The following is a 25,647-nucleotide window of genomic DNA, read 5'->3' as shown; positions in this document are numbered from 1 at the left end:
AGGGGGAATTCTGAGAAACACATTCCCTGAACTTGGGGAGGAAGCCTCTGTCACTGGGATTGCCTGTAAACACCCCTAGCATTCCCTGGCACAGTGACATTAGGAAAAAACCCAGGGGAGTCGAGCTTAGGCATTCCGTTGGAACCCACGCAGTGTTTACCGTTGGTGGTACCTCCCCACGCTCAGGATTCCGGAACCATTGTCAGTGCGTAGGGGAGCTAGAGAGAAAACTCCACTCAGCTCTCTTCAGTCACAGGTGTTCCCTGAACGGGGAAGTCCGAGAAATAACTTCCCTGACTTTGGGGAGGCAGCCTCTGTCACTGCGATTGCCTGCAAACCCCCCTAGCAATCCCTGGTAAAGAAACATTTTGAAAAAACCCAGGGGAGTCGAGCTTAGGCATTCAGTTAGAACCCACGCGCTGCGTAAAGTTGGTGGAACCTCCCCACGCTCAGGATTTCGGAACCATTGTCATTGCGTGGGGGAGCTCGAGAGACAACTCCACGCAGCTCTCTTCAGTCACAGGTGTTCCCTGATCGGGGAAGTCGGAGAAATACCTTCCCTGACCTTGGGGAGGCAGCCTCTTTTAATGGGATTGCCTGCAAACCCCCCTAGCATTCCCTGGCACAGAGACATTAGGAAAAAACCCAGGGGAGTCGAGCTTAAGCATTCCATTAGAACCCACGCGCTGCTTACCGTTGGTGGAACCTCCCCACGCTCAGGATTCCGGAACCAATGTCAGTGCGTGGGGAGCTCGAGAGAGAACTCCACGCAGCTCTCTTCAGTCACAGGTGTTCCCTGTTAGAGGGAATTCTGAGAAATACCTTCCCTGAGCTTGGGGAGGCAGCCTCTGTCACTGGGATTTCCTGCAAACACCCCTAGCAATCCCTGGCACAGAGACATTAGGAAAAAACCCAGGGGAGTCGAGCATAGGCATTCCGTTTAAACCCATGCGCTGCCGACCGTTGTTGGAACCTCCCCACGCTCAGGATTCCGGAAAGATTGTCAGTGCGTTGGGAGCTCGAGAGACAACTCCACGCAGCTCTCTTCAGTCACAGGTGTTCCCTGAACGGGGAAGTCCGAGAAATACCTTCCCTAACATAGGGGAGGCAGCATCTGTCACTGGGATTTCCTGCAAACCCCCCTAGCATTCCCTGGCACAGAGACATTAGAAAAAAACCCAGGGGAGTCGAGCTTATGCATTCCGTTAGAACCCACGCGCTGCCGACCGTTGGGGTAACCTCCCCACTCTCAGGATTCCGGAACAATTGTCAGTGCGTGGGGGAGTTCGAGAGACAACTCCACGCAGCTCTCTTCAGTCACAGGTGTTCCCTGTTAGGGGGAATTCTGAGATACATTCTCTGACCTTGGTGAGGCACCCCTTGTCACTGGGATTGACCGCAAACACCCCTAGCGTTCCCTGGCACAGTGACATTAGGAAAAATCCCAGGGGAGTCGAGCTTACGCATTCCGTTAGAACCCACGCACTGTTTAAAGTTGATGGTACCTCCCCACGGTCTGGATTCTGGAACCATTGTCAGTGCGTGGGGGAGCTCGAGAGACAACTCCACGCAGCTCTCTTCAGTCACAGGTGATCCCTGTTAGGGGGAATTCTGAGAAATACCTTCCCTGACCTTGGGGAGGCAACCTCTGTCACTGGGATTGCCTGCAAACCCCCCTAGCATTTACTGGCACAGAGACATTAGTAAAAAACTCAGGGGAGTCAAGCTTAGGCATTCCGTTAGAACCCACGCGCTGCCTACCGTTGGTGGAACCTCCCCACGCTCAGTATTCCGGAACCATTGTCAGTGCGTGGGGAGCACGTGAGACAACTCCACGCAGCTCTCTTCAGTCACAGGTGTTCCCTGTAAGGGGGAATTCTGAGAAATACCTTCCCTGACCTTGGGGAGGCAGCCTCTGTCACTGGGATTGCCTGCAAACCCCCCTAACATTCCCTGGCACAGAGACATTAGGAAAAAACCCAGGGGAGTCGAGCTTAGGCATTCCGTTAGAACCCACGCGCTGCCGACCATCAGTGGATCCTCCCCATGCTCAGGATTCCGTAACCAGTGTCAGTGCGTGGGGGAGCTCGAGAGAAAACTCCACGCAGCTCTCTTCAGTCACAGGTGTTCCCTGAACGGGGAAGTCCGAGAAAAATCTTCCCTGACTTAGGGGAGGTAGCCTCTGTCACTGGGATTGCCTGCAAACCCCCGTAGCATTCACTGGCACAGAGACATTAGGAAAAAACCCAGGGGAGTCGAGCTTAGGCATTCCGTTAGAACCCACGCGCTGCCGACCGTTGGGGGAACCTCCCCAAGCTCAGGATTCCGGAACCATTGTCAGTGCATGGTGGAGCTCGAGAGACAACTCCACCCAGCTCTCTTCAGTCACAGGTGTTCCCTGAACGGGGAAGCCCGAGAAATACTTTCCCTGACATTGGGGAGGCATCCTCTGTCACTGGAATTGCCTGCAAACACTCCTAGCATTCTGTGGCAGAGAGAAATTAGGAAAAAACCCAGGGGAGTCGAGCTAAGGCATTCAGTTAGAACCCATGCGCTGCCGACCGTTGGTGGAACCTCCCCACGCTCAGGATTCCAAAATCATTGTCATTGTGTGGGGGAGCTCGAGAGAAAACTCCACGCAGCTCTCTTCAGTCACAGGTGTTCCCTGAAAGGGGAAGTCCGAGAAAAAACTTCTCTGACCTTGGGGAGGCATCCTCTGACACTGGGATTTCCTGCAAACCAACCTAGCATCCCTGGCACAGAGACATTAGGAAAAATCCCAGGGGAGTCGAGCTTAGGCATTCCATTAGGACCCACGCGCTGCCGACCGTTGGTGGAACATCCCCAACCTCAGGATTCCAGAACAATTGTCAGTGCGTGGGGAGCTCGAGAGACAACTCCACGCAACTCTCTTCATTCACAGGTGTTACATGTTAGGGGGAATTTTGAGAAATACATTCCCTGACCTTGGGGTGGCAGCCTCTGTCACTGGGATTTCCTGCAAAACCCCCTAGCATCCCTGGCACAGAGACATTAGGAAAAAACCCAGGGGAGTCGAGCGTAGGCATTCCGTTTGAACCCACGTGCTGCCGACCGTTGGTGGAACCTCCCCACGCTCAGGATTTCGGAAGCATTGTCAGTGCGTGGGGGAGCTCGAGAGACAACTCCACGCAGCTCTCTTCAGTCACAGGTGTTCGCTGATCGGGGAAGTCGGAGAAATACCTTCCCTGAACTTGGGGAGGCAGCCTCTTTTAATGGGATTGCCTGCAAACCCCCCTAGCATTCCCTGGCACAGAGACATTAGGAAAAAACCCAGGGGAGTCGAGCTTAAGCATTCCATTAGAACCCACGCGCTGCTTACCGTTGGACGAACCTCCCCACTCTTAGGATTCCGGAACCAATGTCAGTGCGTGGGGAGCTCGAGAGAGAACTCCACGCAGCTCTCTTCAGTCACAGGTGTTCCCTGTTAGAGGGAATTCTGAGAAATACCTTCCCTGAGCTTGGGGAGGCAGCCTCTGTCACTGGGATTTCCTGCAAACCCCCCTAGCAATCCCTGGCACAGAGACATTAGGAAAAAACCCAGGGGAGTCGAGCATAGGCATTCCGTTTAAACCCACGCGCTGCCGACCGTTGTTGGAACCTCCCCACGCTCAGGTTTCCGGAAAGATTGTCAGTGCGTTGGGAGCTCGAGAGACAACTCCACGCAGCTCTCTTCAGTCACAGGTTTTCCCTGAACGGGGAAGTCCGAGAAATACCTTCCCTACCATAGGGGAGGCAGCATCTGTCACTGGGATTTCCTGCAAACCCTCCTAGCATTCCCTGGCACAGAGACATTAGGAAAAAACCCAGGGGAGTCGAGCTTATGCATTCCGTTAGAACCCACGCGCTGCCGACCGTTGGGGGAACCTCCCCACTCTCAGGATTCCGGAAAAATTGTCAGTGCGTGGGGGAGTTCGAGAGACAACTCCACGCAGCTCTCTTCAGTCACAGGTGTTCCCTGAACGGGGAAGTCCGAGAAAAACTTTCCCTGACTTAGGGGAGGCAGCCTCTGTCACTGGGATTGCCTGCAAACCCCCCTAGCATTCCCTGGCACAGAGACATTAGGAAAAAACCCAGGGGAGTCGAGCTTAGGCATTCCGCTAGAACCCACGCACGGCCGACCGTTGTTGGAACCTCCCCACGCTCAGGATTCCGGAGCCAGTGTCAGTGCGTGGGTGAGCTCGAGAGACAACTCCACGCAGCTCTCTTCTGTCACAGGTGTTCCCTGTTAGGGGGAATTCTGAGATACATTCTCTGACCTTGGTGAGGCAGCCTCTGTCACTGGGATTGCCTGCAAACACCCCTAGCGTTCCCTGGCACAGTGACATTAGGAAAAATCCCAGGGGAGTCGAGCTTAGGCATTCCGTTAGAACCCACGCTCTGTTTACCGTTGGTGGTACCTCCCCACGGTCTGGATTCTGGAACCATTGTCAGTGCGTGGGGGAGGTCGAGAGACAACTCCACGCAGCTCTCTTCAGTCCCAGGTGTTCCCTGAATGTGGAAGACCGAGAAATAACTTCCCTGACCTTGGAGAGGAAGCCTCTGTTACTGGGATTGGCTGCAAACCCCCCTAGCATTCCCTGGCACAGAGACATTAGGAAAAAACCCAGGGGAGTCGAGCTTAGGCATTCCGTTAGAACCCACGCACGGCCGACCGTTGGTGGAACCTCCCCAAGCTCAGGATTCCGGAGCCATTGTCAGTGCGTGGGGGAGCTCGAGAGACAACTCCACACAGCTCTCTTCACTCCCAGGTGTTCCCTGAAGGGGGAAGTCCGAGAAAAACCTTCCCTGACCTTGGGGAGGCAGCCTCTGTCAATGGGATTGCCTGCAAACCCCCCTAGCAATCCCTGGCACAGAGACATTAGGAAAAAACCCAGGGGATTCGACCTAAGGCATTCCGTTAGATCCCACGCGCTGCCGACCGTTGGTGGTACCTCCCCACTCTCAGGATTCTGGAACCATTGTCAGTGCGTGGGGAGCTCGAGAGACAACTCCACGCAGCTCTCTTCTGTCACAGGTGTTCCCTTTTAGGGGGAATTCTGAGAAACACATTCCCTGAACTTGGGGAGGAAGCCTCTGTCCCTGTGATTGCCTGTAAACACCCCTAGCATTCCCTGGCACAGTGACATTAGGAAAAAACCCAGGGGAGTCGAGCTTAGGCATTCCGTTGGAACCCACGCAGTGTTTACCGTTGGTGGTACCTCCCCACGCTCAGGATTCCAAAATCATTTTCATTGTGTGGGGGAGCTCGAGAGACAACTCCACGCAGCTCTCTTCAGTCACAGGTGTTCCCTGAACGGGGAAGTCCGAGAAATACCTTCCCTGAACTTGGGGAGGCATCCTCTGTCACTGGGATTGCCTGCAAACAATCCTAGCATTCCGTGGCACAGAGACATTAGGAAAAACCCAGGGGAGTCGAGCTTAGGCATTCCGTTAGAAACCAAGCGCTGCCGACCGTTGGTGGATCCTCCCCAATCTCAGGATTCCAAAATCATTGTAAGTGCGTGGGGGAACTCGAGAGACAACTCCACGCAGCTCTCTTCAGTCCCAGGTGTTCCCTGAAAGGGGAAGTCCGAGAAAAATCTTCTCTGACCTTGGGGAGGCATCCTCTGTCACTGGGATTTCCTGCAAACCCCCCTAGCATTCCCTGGCACAGAGACATTAGGAAAAATCCCAGGGGAGTCGAGATTAGGCATTCCATTAGGACCCACGCGCTGATGACCGGTGGTGGAACATCCCCACCCTCAGAATTCCGGAACCATTGTCAGTGCGTGGGGAGCTCGAGAGACAACTCCACGCAACTCTCTTCATTCACAGGTGTTACATGTTAGGGGGAATTTTGAGAAATACATTCCCTGACCTTGGGGAGGCAGCCTCTGTCACTGGGATTTCCTGCAAAACCCCCTAGCATCCCTGGCACCGAGACATTAGGAAAAAACCCAGGGGAGTCGAGCTTAGGCATTCCGTTTGAACCCACGTGCTGCCGACCGTTGGTGGAACCTCCCCACGCTCAGGATTCCGGAAGAATTGTCAGTGCGTGGGGGAGCTCGAGAGACAACTCCACGCAGCTCTCTTCAGTCACAGGTGTTCCCTGATCGGGGAAGTCGGAGAAATACCTTCCCTGAACTTGGGGAGGCAGCCTCTTTTAATGGGATTGCCTGCAAACCCCCCTAGCATTCCCTGGCACAGAGACATTAGGAAAAAACCCAGGGGAGTCGAGCATAAGCATTCCATTAGAACCCACGCGCTGCTTACCGTTGGACGAACCTCCCCACTCTCAGGATTCCGGAACCAATGTCAGTGCGTGGGGAGCTCAAGAGAGAACTCCACGCAGCTCTCTTCAGTCACAGGTGTTCCCTGTTAGAGGGAATTCAGAGAAATACCTTCCCTGAGCTTGGGGAAGCAGCCTCTGTCACTGGGATTTCCTGCAAACCCCCCTAGCAATCCCTGGCACAGAGACATTAGGAAAAAACCCAGGGGAGTCGAGCATAGGGATTCCGTTAGAACCCACGCGCTGCGTAAAGTTGGTGGAACCTCCCCACGCTCAGGATTCCGGAAAAATTGTCAGTGCGTGGGGAGCTCGAGAGACAACTCCACGCAGCTCTCTTCATTCACAGGTGTTCCCTGAATGGGGAAGTCCGAGAAAAACCTTCCCTGACCTTGGGGAGGCAGCCTCTGTCACTGGGATTGCCTGCAAACTCCACTAGCATTCCCTGGCACAGAGATATTAGGAAAAAACCCAGGGGAGTTCAGCTTAAGCATTCCGTTAGAACCACGCGCTGCCGACCGTTGGTGGAACCTCCCCACGCTCAGGATTCCGGAACCATTGTCAGTGCATGGGCAGCTCGAGAGACAACTCCACGCAGCTCTTTTCAGTCACAGGTTTTTCCTTTTAGGGGGAATTCTGAGAAATAACTTCCCTGAACTTGGGGAGGCGGCCTCTGTCACTGGGATTTCCTGAAAAACCCCCTAGCATTCCCTGGCACAGAGACATTAGGAAAAAACCCAGGGGAGTCGAGCTTAGGCATTCCGTTAGAACCCACGCGCTGCCGACCGTTGGTGGAACCACCCCACGCTCATGATTCCGGAACCATTGTCAGTGCGTGGGGGAGCTCGAGAGACAACTCCACGCAGCTCTCTTCTGACACCGTTGTTCCCTGTTAGGGGGAATTCTGAGAAATACTTTCCCTGAAATTGCGGAGGCAGCCTCTGTGACTGGGATTGCCTGCAAACCCCCCTAGAATTCCCTGGCACAGAGACATTACGAAAAAACCCAGGGAAGTCGAGCTTAGGCATTCCGTTAGAACACATGCACATATTACCGTTGGGGGAACCTCCCCACTATCAGGATTCCGGAACCACTGTCAGTGCGTGGGGAACTCGAGAGACAACTCCACGCAGCTCTCTTCAGTCACAGGTGTTCCCTGAATGGGGAAGTCAGAGAAATAACTTCACTGACCTTGGGGAGGCAGCCTCTGACACTGGGATTGCCTGCAAACGCCCCTAGCATTCCCTGGCACAGAGACATTAGGAAAAAACCCAGGGGAGTCGAGCTTAGGCATTCCGTTAGAACCCACGCGCTGCCGACCGTTGGTGGAACCTCCGCATGCTCATTATTCCGGAACCATTGTCAGTGCGTGGGGAGCTCGACAGACAACTCCACGCAGCTCTCTTCAGTCCCAGGTGTTCCCTGAAAGGGGAAGTCCGAGAAAAACCTTACCTGACCTTGGGGAGGCAGCCTCTGTCAATGGGATAGCCTGCAAACCACCGTAGCATTCCCTGGCACAGAGACATTAGGAAAAATCCCAGGGGAGTCGAGCTTAAGCATTCCGTTAGAACCCACCTGCTGCTTACCGTTTGTGGAACCTCCCCACGCTCAGAATTCCGGAACCATTGTCAGTGCGTGGGGAGCTCGAGAGACAACTCCACGCAGCTCTCTTCAGTCACAGGTGTTCCCTGAACGGGGAAGTCCGAGAAATACCTTTCCTGATCTTGGGGAGGCAGCCTCTGTCACTGGGATTGCCTACAAACCCCACTAGCATTCCCTGGCACAGAGAGATTAGGAAAAAACCCAGGGGAGTCGAGCTTAAGCATTCCGTTAGAACCCACGCGCTGCCGACCGTTGGTGGAACCTCCCGACTCTCAGGATTCCGGAAAAATTGTCAGTGCGTGGGGAGCGCGAGAGACAACTCCACGCAGCTCTCTTCAGTCCCAGGTGTTCCCTGTTAGGGGGAATTCTGAGAAATACCTTCCCTGATCTTGGGGAGGCAGCCTCTGTCACTGGAATTTCCTGCAAACACCCCTAGCATTCCCTGGCACCGAGATATTAGGAAAAAACCCAGGGGAGTCGAGCTCAGGCATTCCGTTAGAACCCACGCGCTGCCGAACGTTGGTGGAACCTCCCCACGCTCAGGATTCCGGAACCATTGTCAGTGCGTGGGGGAGCACGAGAGCAACTCCACGCAGCTCTCTTCTGTCACAGGTGTTCCCTGTTAGGGGGAATTCTGAGAAATACCTTCCCTGACCTTGGGGAGGCAGCCTCTGTCAATGGGATTTCCTGCAAACCCCCCTAGCATTCCCTGGCACAGTGACATTAGGAAAAAACCCAGGGGAGTCGAGCATAGGCATTCCGTTTGAACCCAAGCGCTGCCGACCATTGGTGGAACCTCCCCACGCACAGGATTCTGGAAACATTTTCAGTGCGTGGGGAGCTCGAGAGACAACGCCACGCAGCTCTCTTCAGTCACAGGTGTTCCCTGTTAGGGGGAATTCTGGGAAATAACTTCCCTGATCTTGGGGAGGCAGCCTCTGTCACTGGGATTTCCTGCAAAACCCCCTAGCATTCCCTGGCACAGAGACATTAGGAAAATTCTCAGGGTAGTCGAGCTTAGGCATTCCGTTAGAACCCACGCGCTGCCGACCGTTGGTGGAACCTCCCCACGCTCAAGTTTCCGGAACCATTGTCAGTGCGTGGGGGAGCTCGAGAGACAATTCCATGCAGCTCTCTTCTGTCACAGGTGTTCCCTGTTAGGGGGAATTCTGAGAAATACCTTCCCTGAGCTTGGAGAGGCAGCCTCTGACACTGGGATTGCCTGCAAACACCCCTAGCATTCCCTGGCACAGAGACATTAGGAAAAAACCCAGGGGAGTCGAGCTTAGGCATTCCGTTACAACCCACGCACTGTTTACCTTTGGTGGAACCTCCCCACGCTCAGGATTCTGGAACCATAGTCAGTGCGTGGGGGAGTTCGACAGACAACTCCACGCACCTCTCTTCAGTCACAGGTGTTCCCTGAACGGGGAAGTCCGAGAAATACCTTCCCTGACCTAGGGGAGGAAGCCTCTGTCACTGGGATTGCCTGCAAACCCCCCTAGCATTCCCTGGCAGAGAGACATTAGGAAAAAACCCAGGGGAGTCGAGCTTAGGCATTCCGTTAGAACCCACGCGCTGCCGAACGTTGGTGGAACCTCCACACTCTCAGGAATCCGGAACAATTTTCAGTGCGTGGGGGAGCTCGAGAGTCAACTCCACGCAGCTCTCTTCATTCACAGGTGTTCCCTGTTAGGGGGAAGTATGAGAAATACATTCCCTGACCTAGGGGAGGCAGCCTCTGTCACTGGGATATCCTGCAAACCCCCCTAGCATTCCCTGGCAGAGAGACATTAGGAAAAAACCCAGGGGAGACGAGCTTAGGCATTCCATTAGAACCCACGCGCTGCCGACCGTTGGTGGAACCTCCCCACGCTCAGTATTCCGGAACCATTGTCAGTGCGTGGGGGAGCCCGAGAGACAACTCCACGCAGCTCTCTTCTGTCACAGGTGTTCCCTGTTAGGGGGAATTCTAAGAAATACCTTCCCTGACCTTGTGGAGGCAGCCTCTGTCACTGGGATTGCCTGCAAACCCCCCTAGCATTCCCTGGCACAGAGACATTAGGAAAAATCCCAGGGGAGTCGAGCTTAGGCATTCCGTTAGAACCCACGCACTGTTTATCGTCGGTGGAACCTCCCCACGCACAGGATTTCGGAACCACTGTCAGTGTGTGGGGGAGCTCGAGTGACAACTCCACGCAGCTCTCTTCAGTCACAGGTGTTCCCTGAACGGGGAAGTCCGAGAAATACCTTCCCTGACTTTGGGGAGGCAGCCTCTGACACTGTGATTGCCTGAAAACGCCCCTAGCATTCCCTGGCACAGAGACATTAGGAAAAAACAAAGGGGATTCGAGCTTAGGCATTCCGTTAGAACCCACGCGCTGCCGACCGTTGGTGGAACCTCCCCACGCTCAGGATTCCGGAGCCATTGTCAGTGCGTGGGGGAGCTCGAGAGACAACTCCACGCAGCTCTCTTCAGTCACAGGTGTTCCCTGTTAGGGGGAATTCTGAGAAATACCTTCCTTGATGTTGGGGATGCAGCCTCTGTCACTGGGATTGACTGCAAATAATCCTAGCATTCCGTGGCACAGAGACATTAGGAAAAAACCCAGAGGAGTCGAGCTTAGGCATTCCGTTAGAACCCACGCGCTGCCGACCGTTGGTGGAACCTCCCCACGCTCAGGATTCTGGAACCATTGTCAGTGCGTGGGGAGCACGAGAGACAACTCCACGCAGCTCTCTTCAGTCACAGGTGTTCCCTGTTAGGGGGAATTCTGAGAAATAACTTCCCTGACTTTTGGGAGGCAGCCTCTGTCACTGGGATTTCCTGCAAACCCCCCTAGCATTCCCTGGCACAGAGAAATTAGGAAAAAACCCCGGGGAGTCGAGCTTAGGTATTCCGTTATAACCCACGCGCTCCGACCGTTGGTGGAACCTCCGCACGCTCATTATTCCGGAACAATTGTCAGTGCGTGGGGAGCTCGAGAGACAACTCCACGCAGCTCTCTTCAGTCACAGGTGTTCCCTGTTAGGGGGAATTCTGAGACACATTCCCTGAAATTGGGGAGGCAGCCTCTGTCACTGGGTTTTCCTGCAAACCCCCCTAGCATTCCCTGGCACAGAGACATTAGGAAAAAACCTAGGGGAGTCGAGCTTAGGCATTCCGTTAGAACCCACGCGCTGCCGACCGTTGGTGGAACCTCCCCACGCTCAGGATTCCGGAACCATTGTCAGTGCGTGGGGGAGCTCGAGAGACAACTCCACGCAGCTCCCTTCTGTCACAGGTGTTCCCTGTTAGGGGGAATTCTGAGATACATTCCCTGAAATTGTGGAGGCAGCCTCTGTCACTGGGATTTCCTGCAAACCCCCCTAGCATTCCCTGGCACAGAGACATTAGGAAAAAACCCAGGGGAGTCGAGCTTAGGCATTCCGTTAGAACCCACGCGCTGCCGACCGTTGGTGGAACCTCCCCACGCTCAGGATTCCGGAACTATTGTCAGTGTGTGGGGGAGCTCGAGAGACAACTCCACGCAGCTCTCTTCTGTCACAGGTGTTCCTTGTTAGGGGGAATTCTGAGATACATTCCCTGAAATTGGGGAGGCAGCCTCTGTCACTGGGATTTCCTGCAAACCCCCCTAGCATTCCCTGGCACAGAGACATTAGGAAAAAACCCAGGGGAGTCCAGCTTAGGCATTCCGTTTGAACCCACGCGCTGCCGACCGTTGGTGGAACCACCCCACGCTCATGATTCCGGAAATATTGTCAGTGCGTGGGGGAGCTCGAGAGACAACTCCACGGAGCTCTCTTCTGACACAGGTGTTCCCTGTTAGGGGGAATTCTGAGAAATACTTTCCCTGAAATTGCGGAGGCAGCCTCTGTGACTGGGATTGCCTGCAAACCCCCCTAGAATTCCCTGGCACAGAGACATTACGAAAACCCCAGGGGAGTCGAGCTTAGGCATTCCGTTAGAACCCACGCACATTTTACCGTTGGGGGAACCTCCAAACTATCAGGATTCCGGAACCACTAGCAGTGCGTGGGGAACTCGAGAGACAACTCCACGCAGCTCTCTTCAGTCACAGGTGTTCCCTGTATGGGGAAGTCAGAGAAATACCTTCACTGACCTTGGGGAGGCAGCCTCTGACACTGGGATTGCCTGCAAACGCCCCTAGCATTCCCTGGCACAGAGACATTAGGAGAAAACCCAGGGGAATCGAGCTTAGGCATTTCGTTAGAACCCACGCGCTGCCGACCGTTGGTGGAACCTCCCCACCTTCAGGATTCCGCAACAATTGTCAGTGCGTGGGCAGTTCGAGAGACAACTCCACGCAGCTCTCTTCAGTCACAGGTGTTCCCTGTTAGGGGGAATTCTGAGATACATTCCCTGACCTTGGGGAGGCAGCCTCTGTCACTGTTATTGCCTGCAAACACCCGTAGCGTTCCCTGGCACAGTGACATTAGGAAAAATCCCAGGGGAGTCGAGCTTAGGCATTCCGTTAGAACCCACGCACTGTTTACCGTTAGTGGTACCTCCCCACGCTCAGGGTTCCGGAACCATTGTCAGTGCGTGGGGGAGCTCGAGAGACATCTCCACGCAGCTCTCTTCAGTCACAGGTGTTCCCTGTTAGGGGGAATTCTGAGAAATACCTTCCCTGACCTTGGGGAGGTAGCATTTGTCACTGGGATTTCCTGCAAACCCCCCTAGCAATCCCTGGCACAGAGAAATTAGGAAAAAACCCAGGGGAGTCGAGCTTAGGCATTCCGTTAGAACCAACGCGCTGCCGACCGTTTCGGGAACCTCCCCACGCTCAGGATTCCGGAACCATTGTCAGTGCGTGGGGAGCTCGAGAGACAACTCCACGCAGCTCTCTTCAGTCACAGGTGTTCCATGAACGGTGAAGTCCGAGAAATACTTTCCCTGACCTTGGGGAGGCATCCTCTGTCACTTGGATTGCCTGCAAACAATCCTAGCGTTCCGTGGCACAGAGACATTAGGAAAAAAACCCAGGGGAGTCGAGCTTAGGCATTCCGTTAGAACCCACGCGCTGCCGACAGTTGGTGGAACCTCCCCAATCTCAGGATTCCAAAATCATTGTCAGTGCGTGGGGGAGCTCGAGAGACAACTCCACGCAGCTCTCTTCTGTCACAGGTGTTCCCTTTTAGGGGGAATTCTGAGAAACACCTTCCCTGAACTTGGGGAGGAAGCCTCTGTCACTGGGATTGCCTGTAAACACCCCTAGCATTCCCTGGCACAGTGACATTAGGAAGAAACCCAGGGGAGTCGAGCGTAGGCATTCCGTTAGAACCCACGCACTGTTTACCGTTGGTGGTACCTCCCCACGCTCAGGATTCCGGAACCATTGTCAGTGCGTAGGGGAGCTAGAGAGAAAACTCCACTCAGCTCTCTTCAGTCACAGGTGTTCCCTGAACGGGGAAGTCCGAGAAATAACTTCCCTGACTTTGGGGAGGCAGCCTCTGTCACTGCGATTGCCTGCAAACCCCCCTAGCATTCCCTGGCACAGAAACATTAGGAAAAAACCCTGGGGAGTCGAACTTAGGCATTCCGTTAGAACCCACGCGCTGCGTAAAGTTGGTGGAACCTCCCCACACTCAGGATTTCGGAACCATTGTCAGTGCGTGGGGGAGCTCGAGACACAACTCCACGCAGCTCTCTTCAGTCACAGGTGTTCCCTGAACGGGGAAGTCGGAGAAATACCTTCCCTGACCTTGGGCAAGCAGCCTCTATCAATGGGATTGCCTGCAAACCCCCCTAGCATTCCCTGGCACAGAGACATTAGGAAAAAACCCAGGGGAGTCGAGCTTAAGCATTTCGTTAGAACCCACGCGCTGCTTACCGTTGGTGGAACCTCCCCACGCCTAGGATTCCGGAACCATTGTCAGTGCGTGGGGAGCTCGAGAGATAACTCCACGCAGCTCTCTTCAGTCACAGGTGTTCCCTGAACCGGGAAGTCCGAGAAAAACCTTCCCTGACCTTGGGGAGGCAGCCTCTGTCACTGGGACTGCCTGCAAACTCCACTAGCATTCCCTGGCACAGAGATATTAGGAAAAAACCAGGGGAGTTCACCTTAAGCATTCTGTTAGAACCCACGCGCTGCCGACCTTTGTTGGAACCTCCCCACGCTCAGGATTCCGGAACCATTGTCAGTGCGTGGGCAGCTCGAGAGACAACTCCACGCAGCTCTCTTCAGTCACAGGTGTTCCCTTTTAGGGGGAATTCTGAGAAATAACTTCCCTGAACTTTGGGAGGCGGCCTCTGTCACTGGGATTTCCTGAAAAACCCCCTAGCATTCCCTGGCACAGAGAAATTAGGAAAAAACCCAGGGGAGTCGAGCATAGGCATTCCGTTAGAACCCACGCGCTGCCGACCATTGGTGGAACCTCCCCACGCTCAGGATTTCGGAACCATTGTCAGTGCGTGGGGGAGCTCGAGAGACAACTCCACGCAGCTCTCTTCAGTCACAGGTGTTCCCTGAACGGGGAAGTCCGAGAAATAACTTCCCTTACCTTGGGGAGGCAGCCTCTATCAATGGGATTGCCTGCAAACCCCCCTAGCATTCCCTGGCACAGAGAGATTAGGAAAAAACCCAGGGGAGTCGCGCTTAAGCATTTCGTTAGAACCCACGCGCTGCTTACTGTTGGTGGAACCTCCCCACGCTCAGGATTCCGGAACCATTGTCAGAGCGTGGGGAGCTCGAGAGAAAACTCCACGCAGCTCTCTTCATTCACAGGTGTTCCCTGAACGGGGAAGTCCGAGAAAAACCTTCCCTGACCTTGGGGAGGCAGCCTCTGTCACTGGGATTGCCTGCAAACTCCACTAGCATTCCCTGGCACAGAGATATTAGGAAAAAACCGAGGGGAGTTCAGCTTAAGCATTCCGTTAGAACCACGCGCTGCCGACCGTTGGTGGAACCTCCCCACGCTCAGGATTCCGGAACCATTGTCAGTGCATGGGCAGCTCGAGAGACAACTCCACGCAGCTCTTTTCAGTCACAGGTTTTTCCTTTTAGGGGGAATTCTGAGAAATAACTTCCCTGAACTTGGGGAGGCGGCCTCTGTCACTGGGATTTCCTGAAAAACCCCCTAGCATTCCCTGGCACAGAGAAATTAGGAAAAAACCCAGGGGAGTCGAGCTTAGGCATTCCGTTAGAACCCACGCGCTGCCGACCGTTGGTGGAACCACCCCACGCTCATGATTCCGGAACCATTGTCAGTGCGTGGGGGAGCTCGAGAGACAACTCCACGCAGCTCTCTTCTGACACCGTTGTTCCCTGTTAGGGGGAATTCTGAGAAATACTTTCCCTGAAATTGCGGAGGCAGCCTCTGTGACTGGGATTGCCTGCAAACCCCGCTAGAATTCCCTGGCACAGAGACATTACGAAAAAACCCAGGGGAGTCGAGCTTAGGCATTCCGTTAGAACACATGCACATATTACCGTTGGGGGAACCTCCCCACTATCAGGATTCCGGAACCACTGTCAGTGCTTGGGGAACTCGAGAGACAACTTCACGCAGCTCTCTTCAGTCACAGGTGTTCCCTGAATGGGGAAGTCAGAGAAATGACTTCACTGACCTTGGGGAGGCAGCCTCTGACACTGGGATTGCCTGCAAACGCCCCTAGCATTCCCTGGCACAGAGACATTAGGAAAAAACCCAGGGGAGTCGAGCTTAGGCATTCCGTTAGAACCCACGCGCTGCCGACCGTTGCTGGAACCTCCGCATGCTCATTATTCCGGAACCATTGTCAGTGCGTGGGGAGCTCGAGAGACAACTCCACGCAGCTCTCTTCAGTCCCAGGTGTTCCCTGAAAGGGGAAGTCCGAGAAAAACCTTACCTGACCTTGGGGAGGCAGCCTCTGTCAATGGGATAGCCTGCAAACCCCCGTAGCATTCCCTGGCACAGAGACATTAGGAAAAATCCCAGGGGAGTCGAGCTTAAGCATTCCGTTAGAACCCACCTGCTGCTTACCGTTTGTGGAACCTCCCCACGCTCAGAATTCCGGAACCATTGTCAGTGCGTGGGGAGCTCGAGAGACAACTCCACACAGCTCTCTTCAGTCACAGGTGTTCCCTGAACGGGGAAGTCCGAGAAATACCTTTCCTGATCTTGGGGAGGCAGCCTCTGTCACTGGGATTGCCTACAAACCCCACTAGCATTCCCTGGCACAGAGAGATTAGGAAAAAACCCAGGGGAGTCGAGCTTAGGCATTCCGTTAGAACCCACGCGCTGCCGACCGTTGGTGGAACCTCCCGACTCTCAGGATTCCGGAAAAATTTTCAGTGCGTGGGGAGCGCGAGAGACAACTCCACGCAGCTCTCTTCAGTCACAGGTGTTCCCTGTTAGGGGGAATTCTGAGAAATACCTTCCCTGATCTTGGGGAGGCAGCCTCTGTCACTGGAATTTCCTGCAAACACCCCTAGCATTCCCTGGCACAGAGATATTAGGAAAAAACCCAGGGGAGTCGAGCTCAGGCATTCCGTTAGAACCCACGCGCTGCCGAACGTTGGTGGAACCTCCCCACGCTCAGGATTCCGGAACCATTGTCAGTGCGTGGGGGAGCACGAGAGCAACTCCACGCAGCTCTCTTCTGTCACAGGTGTTCCCTGTTAGGGGGAATTCTGAGAAATACCTTCCCTGACCTTGGGGAGGCAGCCTCTGTCACTGGGATTTCCTGCAAAACCCCCTAGCATTCCCTGGCACAGAGACATTAGGAAAATTCCCAGGGTATTCGAGCTTAGGCATTCCGTTAGAACCCACGCGCTGCCGACCGTTGGTGGAACCTCCCGACGCTCAAGATTCCGGAACCATTGTCAGTGCGTGGGGGAGCTCGAGAGACAATTCCACGCAGCTCTCTTCTGTCACAGGTGTTCCCTGTTAGGGGGAATTCTGAGAAATACCTTCCCTGAGCTTGGGGAGGCAGCCTCTGACACTGGGATTGCCTGCAAACACCCCTAGCATTCCCTGGCACAGAGAAATTAGGAAAAAACCCAGGGGAGTCGAGCTTAGGCATTCCGTTACAACCCACGCACTGTTTACCTTTGGTGGAACCTCCCCACGCTCAGGATTCTGGAACCATTGTCAGTGCGTGGGGGAGTTCGACAGACAACTCCACGCACCTCTCTTCAGTCACAGGTGTTCCCTGAACGGGGAAGTCCGAGAAATACATTCCGTGACCTAGGGGAGGAAGTCTCTGTCACTGGGATTGCCTGCAAACCCCCCTAGCATTCCCTGGCAGAGAGACATTAGGAAAAAACCCAGGGGAGTCGAGCTTAGGCATTCCGTTAGAACCCACGCGCTGCCGAACTTTGGTGGAACCTCCACACTCTCAGGAATCCGGAACAATTTTCAGTGCGTGGGGGAGCTCGAGAGTCAACTCCACGCAGCTCTCTTCATTCACAGGTGTTCCCTGTTAGGGGGAATTATGAGAAATACATTCCCTGAACTTGGGGAGGCAGCCTCTGTCACTGGGATATCCTGCAAACCACCCTAGCATTCCCTGGCAGAGAGACATTAGGAAAAAACCCAGAGGAGACGAGCTTAGGCATTCCGTTAGAACCCACGCGCTGCCGACCGTTGGTGGAACCTCCTCACGCTCAGTATTCCGGAACCATTGTCAGTGCGTGGGGGAGCCCGAGAGACAACTCCACGCAGCTCTCTTCTGTCACAGGTGTTCCCTGTTAGGGGGAATTCTAAGAAATACCTTCCCTGACCTTGTGGAGGCAGCCTCTGTCACTGGGATTGCCTGCAAACCCCCCTAGCATTCCCTGGCACAGAGACATTAGGAAAAAACCCAGGGGAGTCGAGCTTAGGCATTCCGTTAGAACCCACGCACTGTTTATCGTCGGTGGAACCTCCCAACGCACAGGATTTCGGAACCACTGTCAGTGTGTGGGGGAGCTCGAGTGACAACTCCACGCAGCTCTCTTCAGTCACAGGTGTTCCCTGAACGGGGAAGTCCGAGAAATACCTTCCCTGACATTGGGGAGGCAGCCTCTGACACTGTGATTGCCTGAAAACGCCCCTAGCATTCCCTGGTACAGAGACATTAGGAAAAAACAAAGGGGATTCGAGCTTAGGCATTCCGTTAGAACCCACGCGCTGCCGACCGTTGGTGGAACCTCCCCACGCTCAGGATTCCGGAGCCATTGTCAGTGAGTGGGGGAGCTCGAGAGACAACTCCACGCAGCTCTCTTCAGTCACAGGTGTTCCCTGTTAGAGGGAATTCTGAGAAATACCTTCCTTGATGTTGGGGATGCAGCCTCTGTCACTGGGATTGACTGCAAATAATCCTAGCATTCCGTGGCACAGAGACATTAGGAAAAAACCCAGAGGAGTCGAGCTTAGGCATTCCGTTAGAACCCACGCGCTGCCGACCGTTGGTGGAACCTCCCCACGCTCAGGATTCTGGAACCATTGTCAGTGCGTGGGGAGCACGAGAGACAACTCCACGCAGCTCTCTTCAGTCACAGGTGTTCCCTGTTAGGGGGAATTCTGAGAAATACCTTCCCTGTCTTTTGGGAGGCAGCCTCTGTCACTGGGATTTCCTGCAAACCCCCCTAGCATTCCCTGGCACAGAGAAATTAGGAAAAAACCCCGGGGAGTCGAGCTTAGGTATTCCGTTATAACCCACGCGCTCCGACCGTTGGTGGAACCTCCGCACGCTCATTATTCCGGAACAATTGTCAGTGCGTGGGGAGCTCGAGAGACAACTCCACGCAGCTCTCTTCAGTCACAGGTGTTCCCTGTTAGGGGGAATTCTGAGACACATTCCCTGAAATTGGGGAGGCAGCCTCTGTCACTGGGATTTCCTGCAAACCCCCCTAGCATTCCCTGGCACAGAGACATTAGGAAAAACCCAGGGGAGTCGAGCTTAGGCATTCCGTTAGAACCCACGCGCTGCCGACCGTTGGTGGAACCTCCCCACGCTCAGGATTCCGGAACCATTGTCAGTGCGTGGGGGAGCTCGAGAGACAACTCCACGCAGCTCCCTTCTGTCACAGGTGTTCCCTGTTAGGGGGAATTCTGAGATACATTCCCTGAAATTGTGGAGGCAGCCTCTGTCACTGGGATTTCTTGCAAACCCCCCTAGCATTCCCTGGCACAGAGACATTAGGAAAAAACCCAGGGGAGTCGAGCTTAGGCATTCCGTTAGAACCCACGCGCTGCCGACCGTTGGTGGAACCTCCCCACGCTCAGGATTCCGGAACTATTGTCAGTGTGTGGGGGAGCTCGAGAGACAACTCCACGCAGATCTCTTCTGTCACAGGTGTTCCTTGTTAGGGGGAATTCTGAGATACATTCCCTGAAATTGGGGAGGCAGCCTCTGTCACTGGGATTTCCTGCAAACCCCCCTAGCATTCCCTGGCACAGAGACATTAGGAAAAAACCCAGGGGAGTCCAGCTTAGGCATTCCGTTTGAACCCACGCGCTGCCGACCGATGTTGGAACCTCCCCACCTTCAGGATTCCGGAACAATTGTCAGTGCGTGGGCAGTTCGAGAGACAACTCCACGCAGCTCTCTTCAGTCACAGGTGTTCCCTGTTAGGGGGAATTCTGAGATACATTCCCTGACCTTGGGGAGGCAGCCTCTGTCACTGTTATTGCCTGCAAACACCCGTAGCGTTCCCTGGCACAGTGACATTAGGAAAAATCCCAGGGGAGTCGAGCTTAGGCATTCCGTTAGAACCCACGCACTGTTTACCGTTAGTGGTACCTCCCCACGCTCAGGGTTCCGGAACCATTGTCAGTGCGTGGGGGAGCTCGAGTGACATCTCCACGCAGCTCTCTTCAGTCACAGGTGTTCCCTGTTAGGGGGAATTCTGAGAAATACCTTCCCTGACCTTGGGGAGGTAGCCTTTGTCACTGGGATTTCCTGCAAACCCCCCTAGCAATCCCTGGCACAGAGAAATTAGGAAAAAACCCAGGGGAGTCGAGCTTAGGCATTCCGTTAGAACCCACGCGCTGCCGACCGTTTCGGGAACCTCCCCACGCTCAGGATTCCGGAACCATTTTCAGTGCGTGGGGAGCTCGAGAGACAACTCCACGCAGCTCTCTTCAGTCACAGGTGTTCCATGAATGGTGAAGTCCGAGAAATACTTTCCCTGACCTTGGGGAGGCATCCTCTGTCACTTGGATTGCCTGCAAACAATCCTAGCGTTCCGTGGCACAGAGACATTAGGAAAAAAACCCAGGGGAGTCGAGCTTAGGCATTCCGTTAGAACCCACGCGCTGCCGACCGTTGGTGGAACCTCCCCAATCTCAGGATTCCAAAATCATTGTCAGTGCGTGGGGGAGCTCGAGAGACAACTCCACGCAGCTCTCTTTTGTCACAGGTGTTCCCTTTTAGGGGGAATTCTGAGAAACACCTTCCCTGAACTTGGGGAGGAAGCCTCTGTCACTGGGATTGCCTGTAAACACCCCTAGCATTCCCTGGCACAGTGACATTAGGAAGAAACCCAGGGGAGTCGAGCTTAGGCATTCCGTTGGAACCCACGCACTGTTTACCGTTGGTGGTACCTCCCCACGCTCAGGATTCCGGAACCATTGTCAGTGCGTAGGGGAGCTAGAGAGAAAACTCCACTCAGCTCTCTTCAGTCACAGGTTTTCCCTGAACGGGGAAGTCCGAGAAATAACTTCCCTGACTTTGGGGAGGCAGCCTCTGTCACTGCGATTGCCTGCAAACCCCCCTAGCATTCCCTGGCACAGAAATATTAGGAAAAAACCCTGGGGAGTCGAGCTTAGGCATTCCGTTAGAACCCACGCGCTGCGTAAAGTTGGTGGAACCTCCCCACACTCAGGATTTCGGAACCATTGTCAGTGCGTGGGGGAGCTCGAGAGACAACTCCACGCAGCTCTCTTCAGTCACAGGTGTTCCCTGAACGGGGAAGTCGGAGAAATACCTTCCCTGAACTTGGGCAAGCAGCCTCTATCAATGGGATTGCCTGCAAACCCCCCTAGCATTCCCTGGCACAGAGACATTAGGAAAAAACCCAGGGGAGTCGAGCTTAAGCATATCGTTAGAACCCACGCGCTGCTTACCGTTGGTGGAACCTCCCCACGCTCAGGATTCCGGAACCATTGTCAGTGCGTGGGGAGCTCGAGAGATAACTCCACGCAGCTCTCTTCAGTCACAGGTGTTCCCTGAACCGGGAAGTCCGAGAAAAACCTTCCCTGACCTTGGGGAGGCAGCCTCTGTCACTGGGACTGCCTGCAAACTCCACTAGCATTCCCTGGCACAGAGATATTAGGAAAAAACCAGGGGAGTTCACCTTAAGCATTCTGTTAGAACCCACGCGCTGCCGACCTTTGGTGGAACCTCCCCACGCTCAGGATTCCGGAACCATTGTCAGTGCGTGGGCAGCTCGAGAGACAACTCCACGCAGCTCTCTTCAGTCACAGGTGTTCCCTTTTAGGGGGAATTCTGAGAAATAACTTCCCTGAACTTTGGGAGGCAGCCCCTGTCACTGGGATTGCCTGCAAACCCCCCTACCATTCCCTGGCACAGAGACATCAGGAAAAAACCCAGGGGAGTCGAGCTCAGGCATTCCGTTAGAACCCACGCGCTGCCGACCGTTGGTGGAACCACCCCACGCTCAGGATTCCGGAACCATTGTCAGTGCGTGGGGGAGCTCGAGAGACAACTCCACGCAGCTCTATTCAGTCACAGGTGTTCCCTGAACGGGGAAGTCCGAGAAAAACCTTCCCTGACTTAGGGGAGGTAGCCTCTGTTACTGGGATTGCCTGCAAACAACCCTAGCATTCCCTGGCACAGAGACATTTGGAAAACCCTCAGGGGAGACCAGCTGAGGCATTCCGTTTGAACCCACGCGCTGCCGACCGTTGGTGGAACCTCCCCACGCTCAGAGTTCCGGAAGCATTGTCAGTGCGTGGGGGAGCTCGAGAGACACCTCCACGCAGCTCTCTTCAGGCACAGGTGTTCCCTGTCCGGGGAAGTCCGAGAAATACCTTCCCTGACCTTGGGGAGGCAGCCTCTGTCACTGGGATTTCCTGCAAATCCCCCTAGCATTCCCTGGCACAGAGACATTAGGAAAACCCTCAGGGGAGACCAGCTCAGGCATTCCGTTGGAACCCACGCACTGCCGACCGTTGGTGGAACCTCCCCACGCTCAGGGTTCCGGAAGCATTGTCAGTGCGTGGGGGAGCTCGAGACACACCTCCACGCAGCTCTCTTCAGGCACAGGTGTTCCCTGTTCGGGGAAGTCCGAGAAATAACTTCCCTGACCTTGGGGAGGCAGCCTCTGTCACTGGGATTTCCTGCAAACCCCCCTAGCGTCCCCTGGCACAGAGACATTACGAAAAAACCCAGGGGAGTCGAGCTTAGGCATTCCGTTAGAACACATGCACATATTACCGTTGGGGGAACCTCCCCACTATCAGGATTCCGGAACCACTGTCAGTGCGTGGGGAACTCGAGAGACAACTCCACGCAGCTCTCTTCAGTCACAGGTGTTCCCTGAATGGGGAAGTCAGAGAAATACCTTCACTGACTTTGGGGAGGCAGCCTCTGACACTGGGATTGCCTGCAAACGCCCCTAGCATTCCCTGGCACAGAGACATTAGGAAAAAACCCAGGGGAGTCGAGCTTAGGCATTCCATTAGAACCCACGCGCTGCCGACCGTTGGTGGATCCTCCGCATGCTCATTATTCCGGAACCATTGTCAGTGCGTGGGGAGCTCGAGAGACAACTCCACGCAGCTCTCTTCTGTCACAAGTGTTCCCTTTTAGGGGGAATTCTGAGAAACACCTTCCCTGAACTTGGGGAGGAAACCTCTGTCACTGGGATTGCCTGTAAACACCCCTAGCATTCCCTGGCACAGTGACATTAGGAAGAAACCCAGGGGAGTCGAGCTTAGGCATTCCGTTGGAACCCACGCACTGTTTAGCGTTGGTGGTACCTCCCCACGCTCAGGATTCCGGAACCATTGTCAGTGCGTAGGGGAGCTAGAGAGAAAACTACACTCAGCTCTCTTCAGTCTCAGGTGTTCCCTGAACGGGGAAGTCTGAGATATAACTTCCCTGATTTTGGGGATGCAGCCTCTGTCACTGCGATTGCCTGCAAACCCCCCTAGCATTCCCTGGCACAGAAACATTAGGAAAAAACCCAGGGGAGTCGAGCTTAGGCATTCCGTTTGAACCCACGCGCTGCGTAAAGTTGGTGGAACCTCCCCACGCTCAGGATTTCGGAACCATTTTCAGTGCGTGGGGGAGCTCGAGAGACAACTCCACGCAGCTCTCTTCAGTCACAGGTGTTCCCTGAACGGGGAAGTCGGAGAAATACCTTCCCTGAACTTGGGGAGGCAGCCTCTATCAATGGGATTGCCTGCAAACCCCCCTAGCATTCCCTGGCACAGAGACATTAGGAAAAAACCCAGGGGAGTCGAGCTTAAGCATTTCGTTAGAACACACACGCTGCTTACCGTTGGTGGAACCTCCCCACGATCAGGATTCCGGAACCATTGTCAGTGCGTGTGGAGCTCGAGAGATAACTCCACGCAGCTCTCTTCAGTCACAGGTGTTCCCTGAACGGGGAAGTCCGAGAAAAGCCTTCCCTGACCTTGGGGAGGCAGCCACTGTCACTGGGATTGCCTGCAAACCCCCCTACCATTCCCTGGCACAGAGATATTAGGAAAAAACCCAGGGGAGTTCAGCTTAAGCATTCTGTTAGAACCCGCGCGCTGCCGACAGTTGGTGGAACCTCCCCAAGCTCAGGATTCCGGAACAATTGTCAGTGCGTGGGCAGCTCGAGAGACAACTCCACGCAGCTCTCTTCAGTCACAGGTGTTCCCTTATAGGGGGAATTCTGAGAAATAACTTCCCTGAACTTGGGGAGGCGGCCTCTGTCACTGGGATTTCCTGAAAAACCCCCTAGCATTCCCTGGCACAGAGACATTAGGAAAAAACCCAGGGGAGTCGAGCTTAGGCATTCCGTTAGAACCCACGCGCTGCCGACCGTTGGTGGAACCTCCCCACGCTCAGGATTCCGGAACCATTGTCAGTGCGTGGGGGAGCTCGAAAGACAACTCCACGCAGCTCTCTTCTGTCACAGGTGTTCCTTGTTAGGGGGAATTCTGAGATACATTCCCTGAACTTGGGGAGGAAGCCTCTGTCACTGGGATTTTCTGCAAACCCCCCTAGCATTCCCTGGCACAGAGACATTAGGAAAAAACCCAGGGGAGTCGAGCTTAGGCATTCCGTTAGAACCCACGCGCTGCCGACCGTTGGTGGAACCACCCCATGCTCATGATCCCGGAACCATTGTCAGTGCGTTTGGGAGCTCGAGAGAGAACTCCACGCAGCTCTCTTCTGACACAGGTGTTCCCTGTTAGGGGGAATTCTGAGAAATACTTTCCCTGAAATTGCGGAGACATCCTCTGTGACTGGGATTGCCTGCAAACCCCCCTAGAATTCCCTGGCACAGAGACATTACGAAAAAAACCAGGGGAGTCGAGCTTAGGCATTCCGTTAGAACCCACGCACATTTTACCGTTGGGGGAACCTCCCCACTATCAGGATTCCGGAACCACTGTCTGTGCGTGGGGAACTCGAGAGACAACTCCACGCAGCTCTCTTCATTCACAGTCGTTCCCTGTTAGGGGGAAGTCCGACAAATACATTCCCTGATGTAGGGGAGGCAGCGTCTGTCACTGTGATTGCCTGCAAACCCCCCTAGCATTCCCTGGCACAGAGACATTAGGAAAAAACCCAGGGGAGTCGAGCTTAGGCATTCCGTTAGAACCCATGCGCTGCTTTCCGTTGGTGGAACTTCCCCACCGTCAGGATTCCGGAACATTTGTCAGTGCGTGGGCAGTTCGAGAGACAACTCCACGCAGCTCTCTTCAGTCACAGGTGTTCCCTGTTAGGGGGAATTCTGAGATACATTCCCTGACCTTGGGGAGGCAGCCTCTGTCACTGGGATTGCCTGCAAACACCCCCAGTGTTCCCTGGCACAGTGACATAGGAAAAATCCCAGGGGAGTCGAGCTTAGGCATTCCGTTAGAACCCACGCGCTGCCGACCGTTGGCGGAACCTCCGCATGCTCATTATTCCGGAACCATTGTCAGTGCGTGGGGAGCTCGAGAGACAAATCCACGCAGCTCTCTTCAGACACAGGTGTTCCCTGTTAGGGGGAATTCTGAGAAATACCTTCCTTGACCTTGGGGAGGCAGCCTCTGACACTGGGATTTCCTGCAAACCCCATTAGCATTCCCTGGCACAGAGAAATTAGGAAGAAACCCAGGGGAGTCGAGCTTAGGCATTCCGTTATAAACAACACGCTGCCGACCGTGGTGGAACCTCCGTACGCTCAGGATTCCGGAACCATTGTCAGTGCGTGGGGAGCTCGAGAGACATCTCCACGCAGCTCTCTTCAGTCACAGGTGTTCCCTGTTAGGGGGAATTCTGAGAAATACGTTCCCTGACCTTGGGGAGGCATCCTCTGTCACTGGGATTTCCTGCAAACCCACCTAGCATTCCCTGGCACAGATACAGTAGGAAAAATCCTATGGGAGTCGAGCTTAGGCATTCCGTTAGGACCCACGCGCTGCCGACCTTTGGTGGAACCTCCCCACGCTCAGGATTCCGGAGCCTTTGTCAGTGCGTGGGGGAGCTCGAGAGACAACTCCACGCAGCTCTCTTCTATCACAGGTGTTCCCTGTTAGGGGGAATTCTGAGAAAAAACTTCCCTGACCTTGGGGAGGCA

Source organism: Vicugna pacos, unplaced genomic scaffold, assembly GCF_048564905.1.
Source record: "Vicugna pacos unplaced genomic scaffold, VicPac4 SAC-SAT, whole genome shotgun sequence".
Taxonomy (NCBI): Eukaryota; Metazoa; Chordata; class Mammalia; order Artiodactyla; family Camelidae; genus Vicugna; species Vicugna pacos.
This window is presented reverse-complemented; position numbering follows the sequence as displayed.